At 43.6% G+C, this 9,311-nt stretch overlaps 1 protein-coding gene across 1 annotated transcript in view; it reads left to right on the top strand.

Annotated features, from left to right (window-relative positions):
* Positions 1-2,353: 2,353 nt before the first annotated feature.
* Positions 2,354-9,311, top strand: part of CLASP1 (cytoplasmic linker associated protein 1) — a 303,536-nt gene continuing 296,578 nt past the window's right edge. Inside the window, exon 1 of the mRNA XM_023514808.1 lies at positions 2,354-2,605. The gene's annotated coding sequence lies outside the window, so the exon portion shown is untranslated. The remainder of the gene's footprint in view (positions 2,606-9,311) is intronic.

Here is a 9,311-nt window from a genome sequence, read left to right as displayed (position 1 = left end):
GTTTCATAATAGGGGTGTGTACATTGGATACTTTTTCTTCCAATCCTGTGATACTTTGCTAAGAAGAACATTTTCCAGCTCCATCCATGTGAACACGAAGGACGTAAAGTCTCCATCTTTCTTTATGGCTGCATAGTATTCCATGGTGTACATATACCACAGTCAAAAGCAGAATCTTTAGAAAATATTTTGTACTCCCATATTCACAGCAGCAATATTCACAATAGCCAAAAGGTGGAAGTAAACTAGGTGGTTTATACATACAATGGAGTATTATTCAATCTTAATAAGGAAATTTATTCATTTATTTATTTTTTGAGACAAGAGTCTATGTCACCCTCAGTAGAATGCTATGGCATCACAGCAACTCCAAACTCTTGGGCTTAAGCGATTCTCTTGCCTCCCAAGTAGCTGAGACTATAGGCACCCACCACAATGTCCAGCTATTTTTTGTTGTTCAGTTGCAGTTGTCATTGTTGTTTAACTAGCTGGGGTTGGGTCTGAACCCATCAGCTTTGTTGTATGTGGCTGGCGCCAAGCCTTAATAAGGAAATTTAAACACGTACTACAAAATGGATTAACTCAAAGACATGATGCTGCATGAAATAAACCAGATACAAGGGCAAATACTGTTATGATTCCATTTATAGGAGGTACCTGGTCACATTCATAGACAAAAATTAGAATGGAAGTTACCAGGGCTGGGTGGAAAGGAGGAATGAGGAATTGTTTAATGGGTACAGAGTACATTTTGCAAGATGAAAATAATCTGGAGATTGGTTAAACAATGTAAATGCATTTTAACAATAATAAGATATACACTCAAAAATGACTAAGATAATACATTTTGTTATGTATATAAAAATTAAAAACAATCTTATCTGGTCATCAAAAATTACTTTCCGCTCCTTTCCCTGTATTCCCCCACCCCCATTTCAGATAGACTGCTCTCTTCATGGTACTCCCAGTATCTCTCTTGAGCCTTTGCCCCATGGTGTTTCTTCTCTGGAATGCTCTTTCATAATCAGCCAACCACTGTTAAAAGTCTGCTTGTGCTTTGGTTCCAAAGACGTTACCTTTTAGATCCAACCCGTAGTCACATCCTCCAAGCGATCATTACTCTTTCACACTACACTCCTCTCCCTTTTCTGCAGCACACAGAAGACCATACACATGGATTTATTGCTTTAGCTTAACCTCTCCAACCGCAACTCCTGAGGCCCTGAGATGGGGGACGTGATTCGACAGTTCTGCACCCCTCTCCCGACACACACACACACTCATTAGCACAGAGCTGAGCACACAAGACCTTCAGTAAAAACTCAATACGATATCAATTACCGGCGAAGGGGTGTAGGGCTTGCAAAACAAAACCGTTGAGTCCTTCAGCATCCTTGAAAATAGCCCTATAATTTGCATAGCATTTTACCCTTCAAAACACTTCCCCACATGTCAGCCGAAGACGCGAGGTATCAGCGTTATTTATGGAAGCGCTCCAATAAGAAAAGGACTCTTGGGGTGGCGCCTGTGGCTCAAGTGGGTAGGGCGCCGGCCCCATACACCGAGGGCGGCGGACTCGAACCCGGCCCCCGCCAAACCGCAACAACCAAAAAAAAAAAAAAAAAAAAGCCGGGAGTTGGGCGCCTGTAGTCTCGGCTACTCGGAGGCCTAGGCAAGAGAATCGCCTAAGCCCAGGAGTTGGAGGCTGCTTGAACTGTGACGCCACGGCACTCTACCGAAAGCGATAAAGTGAGACTCTGTTTCTACAAAAAAGAAAAAGAAAAGGACTCTAGCTGACCCACTCTAAAAGTCCCATAGGCATTCACTGAACACTATCCTCTCCAAAAAGGGAAGAGAACCGTTAAAATGCTGCGCTTCCGGCACAGGCGTCCGCGCCTACTCAGGAAGGGAAGGGAGAAAGGACGCACAACCCTTCTACGGGAAGTCCGAGGGCACAATTTCCTTTAGCGAGGTGGGCGGACGCGTGTAACCCAGAAGTGAAAGGCCGTTTCCTTCAGGTATTAGACCCGCCCCCCGCCGCCGAATCAAAGGAAGTTCCAGTTGACGACTTTTATCTGGACTTTCCAGACTCCTCTTTAACTTTTCCTGTTTGCTATCTGGTCCTTGTTGGTGTGACCACTTAGATCCGACCCTCCTTCTCTAGCTCGAATTTTCCTGCAACTGCCTACGGTTCCTAACTATATTTTGGCCACACTTAAAGAACCTTTACCCTACGGGTCCCCCTCAGGGTCAACTAACGTTCTCCTTGGGGGCACAAGCTCCTAGGATTTCACCTCTTGAAGCCCGAAGCAGCCAGACCGGCGCCTGCGCGGGGCGTTACCATAGAGAGGCAGGCACCTCTCTGGTCTCGGTTTACACTCTCTATGGTGCGGCCGGGTCGGTGGCGGTAAGGAGAAAAAGGGAGACCCTACTGCGCACGCGCTCTCGACTTCTCGCTCACTGGCTCGAGCTCTCTGTCTCCCCCCGCTTTTTTTTTTTTTTTTTTTTTAATCCCCGCACCGAGTGCTTAACCTCATTGGGGTGGAGGAAGGAGAAGGCGGCGGCTGCCTGGTCCGCAGCGGCAACAGTAGCGAATAATAGGGCTGTAAGTACTGGGTTACAGCTAGAAGGTTCAGACCCGAGCCCGCCCGGGGCCCCGGCCCCTCCCCCGCAGTGGCGGGCGCGGGACTGGGTGGGGGCGATGTCCAGCGCTGTCATCCTCTCTAGTGTGCACTTTGGGGGGAGGGGGTGGCCCTTAGGTGAGAACGGGGCGAGGTGCAGGATGCGAGGGTTGTTTATCCAACCAGTTGGGCGCTGATCTCAGGCTGCTTTGGAGAGGCAATGGGGGTGTCTGTGGGGTCAGCGGGGCTTTGTGTGCCCCTCTCTCTTCCCCTCTCCCAGAACCCACCCTGGGCCTCCTTCCAGACCCTGCGCTCCTGGGCCGGCACAGCACTGGTCGCGTTTGAAAGGAGCCCGGGATTGCGAGGGGAGGGGGCGATGGAGAGAAACCTACAACAACTAATCATCTGCGAGTGATGGGTGTGGAGAAAGATCTAGAGGGAAGGGGTGTCGGGGAGGCGGGCGGCCGGGGCTCCTAGCTTCGGCCAGACAAAAGCTGAGCGAGCTGTGCTGAACGGAGCAGCCGGCCTGGTGAGATGCCGAGGGTCCCATTGGTCCTCGGGGCCCTCAGAGAGCTTCTTTTCGAAGCTGGGAAAGCGAACAAGTGCCGACTTAAGCCTATGCAGCCTTCTCAACTTGCCTTTGTTGTTCTTTGGTATTGGCAGAGACGCTTTGATGAAGATGTGTGATCTTGCACGTTAGCCTGGCTAGGTACAATGGAGCTAATTGAATTTTGCTTTCCATTTTCGAGCTGCTCAGGATGAGTATGGGGTTTTCCAAAGTCTAACTTATTACATAATATTTTAAAAATAATTGTGTTTATTTTTAAAATTAAGGAAAAAATTCTGTGGAGCCCTAAAGCATGTTGTGTTGCATCTTGGTGAGTTTCCGTGTAGTGGGGTTCATACGTTGAATACTAACCATTATGTAGAATCTGTGAACTCTTTAAATATGATAACTTTAATTTGTAGATGTGGCAGTTAAAGCTTCGAATTCTCTAGTCCTTTGGGAGGCAGTGATGCAGAAGAGTCAGAAGGGAGAAACAGTTTCTTGCTCTGTTGCCACCCAGCCAGGTTCGTCAGCCCACTGCCCAGGAGGAAGCTGATACCCAGAGCCAGCAGAGTTTACAGCAGAGAACGGGTTTATTCTGCATAGCGCAAAGCTGGGAGGATGGTTTTCTCAAACCTGCTGCCACAAGAATTGGGGAGACAGGGCTTTAAGGATAGTCTGACAGGCAGGGGATTAGGTAATTAATTAGCTTTGATAATTGGCTAAGTTTGGGGCAAAATTTTAAGGGTCTGGAGATCATCTTGTTTTGCTTCAGCTCCTGGGGTCATGATTCCAGTAAAATTGGTTTGTTGGTATGAGCTGCTAGTCTGGGTGGGTTAGCCAAATGCATTGGAATGCTGGGACTGGAAGATACTTCACAAACTACCTCTGGTTTCCAAACAGGTGATATTATCTACGGAGAAAAGTTAAGAATCTTTGCAGCTACTAGCTGTGCCCTCTAGAGTAACACTTACAGGGAGGCAAACAAGGGGACAGTGGCTGATTATTGCCATTATTTTAGCGAAGCCTGTTCCTTTACAAAGTTTTGGGGGCCTCACTCTAGCTCTTGCCTTCATCAGTTTGTAAGAGTGGTTTCAGTTCCCCTTGGGGCTTTTTACCCAGCCTCAGTCTTGAGGTGAGGGCAAATGAGAAGGGAAAGGGCTCATGACAGCTCTGGCTTCTTCAGGTTGACATTAGGCATAGTAGGTGTTGTGCCCAGGGGGAAGGGAATGAAACTATTTGTCAGCCACCTGCAAATATCCATGAGCGCTGGGTTTTGAGTCTAAGAGACTCATGATGAGAACATTAGTAGTCTTATTTACAGCCTTAGCACAGTACTTAAGTGAACAGTGGACTACAAGATAATCCAAGTGAATACTCCTGAAAACCAGACAGCTGTGGGAGAGCTCAGTGGTAGCTACACAGTTTGTTGAGAATTTTTCTATTTGGGTTTTAACTTTTCCTGACGTACAGCAAGCAGGTAGTTTTTGAAATTGTACAGACTTCCTTTTGGTTAGCCAACAAGAAATCTAGCAGTGCCTGATTATCTAGGACAGGGGTGCCAACCTTTGGCTTGTGGGATGCATGCTTATTTTATGAGGACTTTTTCATACTTTATCATAAAAAGTATGTCTGGATGGATGGACCTTTTATTTATTTATTTTTTTTTGCTAATCAGCTTTCATTAGACTTTGTATACTTACTGTGTGTGGCTCAAGATAACTCTTCTTTTTTTTTTTTTTGAGACAGAATCTCAAGCTGTTGCCCTGGGTAAAGTGCTGTGGTGTCATAGTTCACAGCGACCTCCAACTTGGGCTCAAGCTATCCTCTTGCCTCAGTTTTTTTTTTTTTCTATTTTTAGTAGAGATGGGGTCTCACTTTTGCTCAGGCTGGTCTTGAATTTGTAAGTTCAAGCAGTCCACCTGCCTTGGCCTCCCAGAGTGCTGGGATTACAGGTGTGAGCCACTGTGCCCTGTTTAAGACAACTTTTCTTCATCAAATGTGCTTCAGAGGAAAAAAATGGTTGAACATCTCTGATCTAGCAGTACTAGGCTAATGACTTCAGCATCTTTGTTGAGCTGTAAGGCTTGTTGGCATTTCTTTTTTGTGTGTGTGATTAGTCTAGAGCAGTGGTTCTGAACCTTCCTAATGCCATAGTATATTTTCATTGTTTTTTCTTTTTCTTTTTTTTGAGACAGAGTCTCAAGCTGTCACCCTGGGTAGAGTGCTGTGGCATCACAGCTCACAGCAACCTCAAATCCTTGGGCTTAAGTGATTCTCTTGCCTCAGCCTCCCAAGTAGCTGGAACCACAGGCACCCGCCACAATGCCTGGCCATTTTTTGGTTGTAGTTGTCATTGTTGTTTGGCAGCCCAGGCTGGATTCAAACCTGCCAGCTTTGGTGTACTTGGCTGGCGCCTTACCCACTTGAACTACAGGTGCCGAGCCTATTTTCATCGTTAAAAAGGGATTGCGACCACAGCCACAGGTTGAGAATCGCTGTCCTGGAGTCAGAGACAAACTTGGTTATATGAGTGTTGGCCAGGCATCCTCAAACTACGGCCTGCCTAGGACATTTATCCGGCCTGCCAGGTGTTGCCGCTGCTGCCCGTTCTGCTTAGCAGCTTACTCGTCCCAGGGCCTGCAGTCCGGCCTTCCAAGGGTCTGAAGGATAGTGAACTGGCCCCCTGTTTAAAAAGTTTGAGGACCCCTGGTGTTGGCTCTAGATAGGGACTAGCATTTCTAGTAAGGTTTTGTAATGTTTTATTTCTGTGACAGCCATACTAAAATATATCAAAATATCAAGGCAATGTATTTTGGGGTAAATATTTCTCAGTTTTTTCAGTCCCCACTTTGAATTTAAAATGTTTTACATATGAAAACCTGAGATGTTATTTTAGGACTGAAGAGAGAAGGAAAAAGAACAAAATTGGAGCAAATCTGACTACTATGTATCATTCTATATTTTTTGGGCAATCTCTTAGTCCTCTGAACAGATCAGTTTAATTTAACATCTCATCCTATGAGATGGCAATGTAGACTGTAATATAGGTGGATCATAGCTTTTCATTTATGAACCATATTTTTCTATACCAATTTTATTCAAGGTAAATCATAATAAGATCAATTTACTTGTCTCATTATACATGGCTTTATTATTTGTATAAAGTACAGTAAGAATAATTTTTAGCCAAAAAAAAAAAAAAAGAATAGTCTTTAGCCATATAGACTTTTCTTTCTTTTAAAATTGACTTTGCTGGAACTTTTTCATAAGGAATCTCAGGTTAGACTTAAAAGCCTCCCTGATACCTGTATGGATTGGGTAAATACTCTTTTCTCTTGTGATTCCTGGACTTGTCAGAAAGTGATGTTGTTTACTCACCATGGATTAGGAAATGTTATTGATGAGGTACCTGGCAAATTTTCCAGTGGACTTTTTATCAGCCTTATAAAGTTTACCTTAATTCCCTAACATAGTCTGGGTACCTCTGAAAATATGCCATATGTCCTGTAGAAGAAAACAGATGCCCACCTCCCTCTACAAATAGAAGAAATCTGTCCAGCTGGACATGGTGGCTCATGCCTATAATCCTAGCACTTTGGGAGGCTGAGATTGGCAGATTGCTGGAGCTTGGGAGCTCAAGACCAACTTGAGCAAAAGCAAGACCCCATCTTTACTAAAAATAGAAAAAGTAGCTGGGCGTTGTGGTAGGTGCCTGTAGTCCCAGATACTTGACCTAAGAGTTTGAATTTCTGTGAGCTATGATGACACCATGGCACTTAACCTCAAGCAACAGAGTAAAACTTTGTCTCAAAAAAAAAAAAAAAAAATCAGATCAGTATGGGGGTACATATAATTAGCCAGACCTAGATTGCTTTTGCAAGATTAAACTCTGAGTTGTAGTTGTGTTTTTCACTCAGGACATATGTAATATACCCATGCAGTATCCCCATTAGTTGAGAAGTTACCCAACCCCTTCCACCCTACTTGAATTTTTTTTTTTTGAGACAGAGTCTTACTATGTCACCCTAGTAGAGTGCTATGGCATCACAGCTCACAGCAACCTCTTAACTCTTAGGCTTAAGTGATTCTCTTGCCTCAGCCTCCTGAGTAGCTGGGACTATAGGTGCCTACCACAAGGCCTGGCTATTTTTTGATTGACGTTGTCATTGTTTAGCAGGCCCAGGCCGGGCTCAAACCCACCAGGCCCTGTGTATGTGACCAGCACCTTACCCACTGAGCTATGGGCACTGCCCACCCTACTTGAATTTAAGAGAGTTTTTTGTTTTTTTTTTTTGAGACAGAGCCTCAAGCTGTCCCCCCTGGGTAGAGTGCTGTGGCATCACAGCTCACAGCAACCTCCAACCCCTGGGCTCAAGCGAGTCTCCTGCCTCCACCTCCCAAGTAGCTGGGACCACAGACACCTGCCACAATGCCCAGCTATTTTTTGGTTGCAGCTGTCATTGTTGTTTGGTGGGCCCGGGCTGGATTCGAACCCGCCACCTTAGGTGTATGTGGTTGGCACCTTAGCCACTTGAGCTACAGGCACTGAGCCAAGAGAGTTTTCCTTATGTGAGGATGTAGTTGCTAATTTATTGGTTCCAATTTAGTACTGAATACATGTGATGCTTGTTTTTCTATTTTTGTGATACTTCACTTAGGAGAATGTTCTCTGCATCTGTCCAGGTTGTTGCAAAAGATAAGTCTCCCCTTTTTATGGTTGAATAGTATTCTATGGAAGGTATATGCCACCGTTTATTAATCCATTCACCTGCTGAAGGGCACCTACGTTGTTTTCACATCTTTGCAATTGTGAACTGTGCTGGTATAAACATTCAAGTGCATTATGTCCTTATGGTAAAATGTCTTTGTGTGTGGGTAGATACCTAGTAATGGGATTGTAGCATCAAATGGTAGATCTATTTTTAGTTCTTTGAGGAGTCTCCATACTTCTTTCCATAGATGCTATAACAGTTTGCAGTCCCACCAGCAGTGTCTGAGTGTTCTCTTCTCTCTGCATCCATGCCTTCATCTTTTGCTTTTGAGGCCTGGTACTGTAAGCCATTCTCTTGGGGGTTAGGTGATATCGCAAAGTAGTTCTGATTTTCATTTCTCTGATGATGAGGGACTGTGAGCATTTTGTCTTGTGTTTGTTGGTCTATCCTCATGAGAAAAGTTTCTGTTCATGTCTCTTGCCTAGTTTTTAATAGGGTTGTTTGACTTTTCTTGTTGATTTGTTTGAGTTCTTTGCAGATTATGGTTATTAGCCCTTTGTTGGATTCATAGCATGCAAATATCTTCTCACATTCTGTAGGTTGTCAGTTTGCTTTGTTGTTTGTGTTCTTAGCTATGCAGAAGCTTTTAAACTTACCAGGTCCCATTTATTTATTTATTTGTGTTGCTGCAACTGCTAGTGGAGTCTTCTCTATAAATACTTTCCCTGGGCCAGTAAGATTAAGAGTTTTTCCCACACTTTTACTTAGGGTTTTTATAGTTTTATGTCTTAGATTTAAATCTTTTATCTATCATGAATTAGTTTTTGTAAATGATAAGAGGTGTGGTTTCAGTTTCAGTCTTTTAATTAGGGGTAACTAGTTCTTCCAGCGTGATTTATTGAATAAGGATTCTTTTCCCCAGTGTATGTTTTGTTTGCTTTGTCAAAGATCAGATGGCAATATGATGCTGTTTTCATCTCTAGATTCTCTGTTCTGTTCCATAGCTCTACATCTCTAATTTTTATGCCAGTACCATGCTGTTTTGATCACCTTAGACTTGTAGTATAGCCTGAAGTCTGGTAAAGTGGTGACCCCAGATTTGTTCTTAATTTGTAGAGTTGCATTGGTTATTGGAATTTTTTTCTGGTTCTGTGCAAAATGTAGGAGTCTATTTTTCAAGATTTTCAAAGATTTTAAAATTTTAATAAAATTTCAAGATTTTATTTTAATGGGATTGCATTAAATCTGTAGGTTGTTTGGGTAGTACAGACATTTTTTTCCCAAGCTATGAGCATAGTATGTTCTTCTATCTGTTTATATCCTCTGCAATTTTTTTTGCAGTGTTTCATAGTTCTCTCCAGAAATCTTTTAAATATATTCCAAGATATTTCATTTTCTTTTTCGTTCTTATTTTCTATTTTTTTTTTT

Source organism: Otolemur garnettii, unplaced genomic scaffold (genome assembly GCF_000181295.1).
Source record: "Otolemur garnettii isolate 467f Iridium unplaced genomic scaffold, OtoGar3 scaffold00059, whole genome shotgun sequence".
Lineage (NCBI taxonomy): Eukaryota > Metazoa > Chordata > Mammalia > Primates > Galagidae > Otolemur > Otolemur garnettii.
The sequence above is the reverse complement of the archived record's forward strand: the minus strand, read 5'-3'. Positions and strand labels throughout refer to the sequence as shown.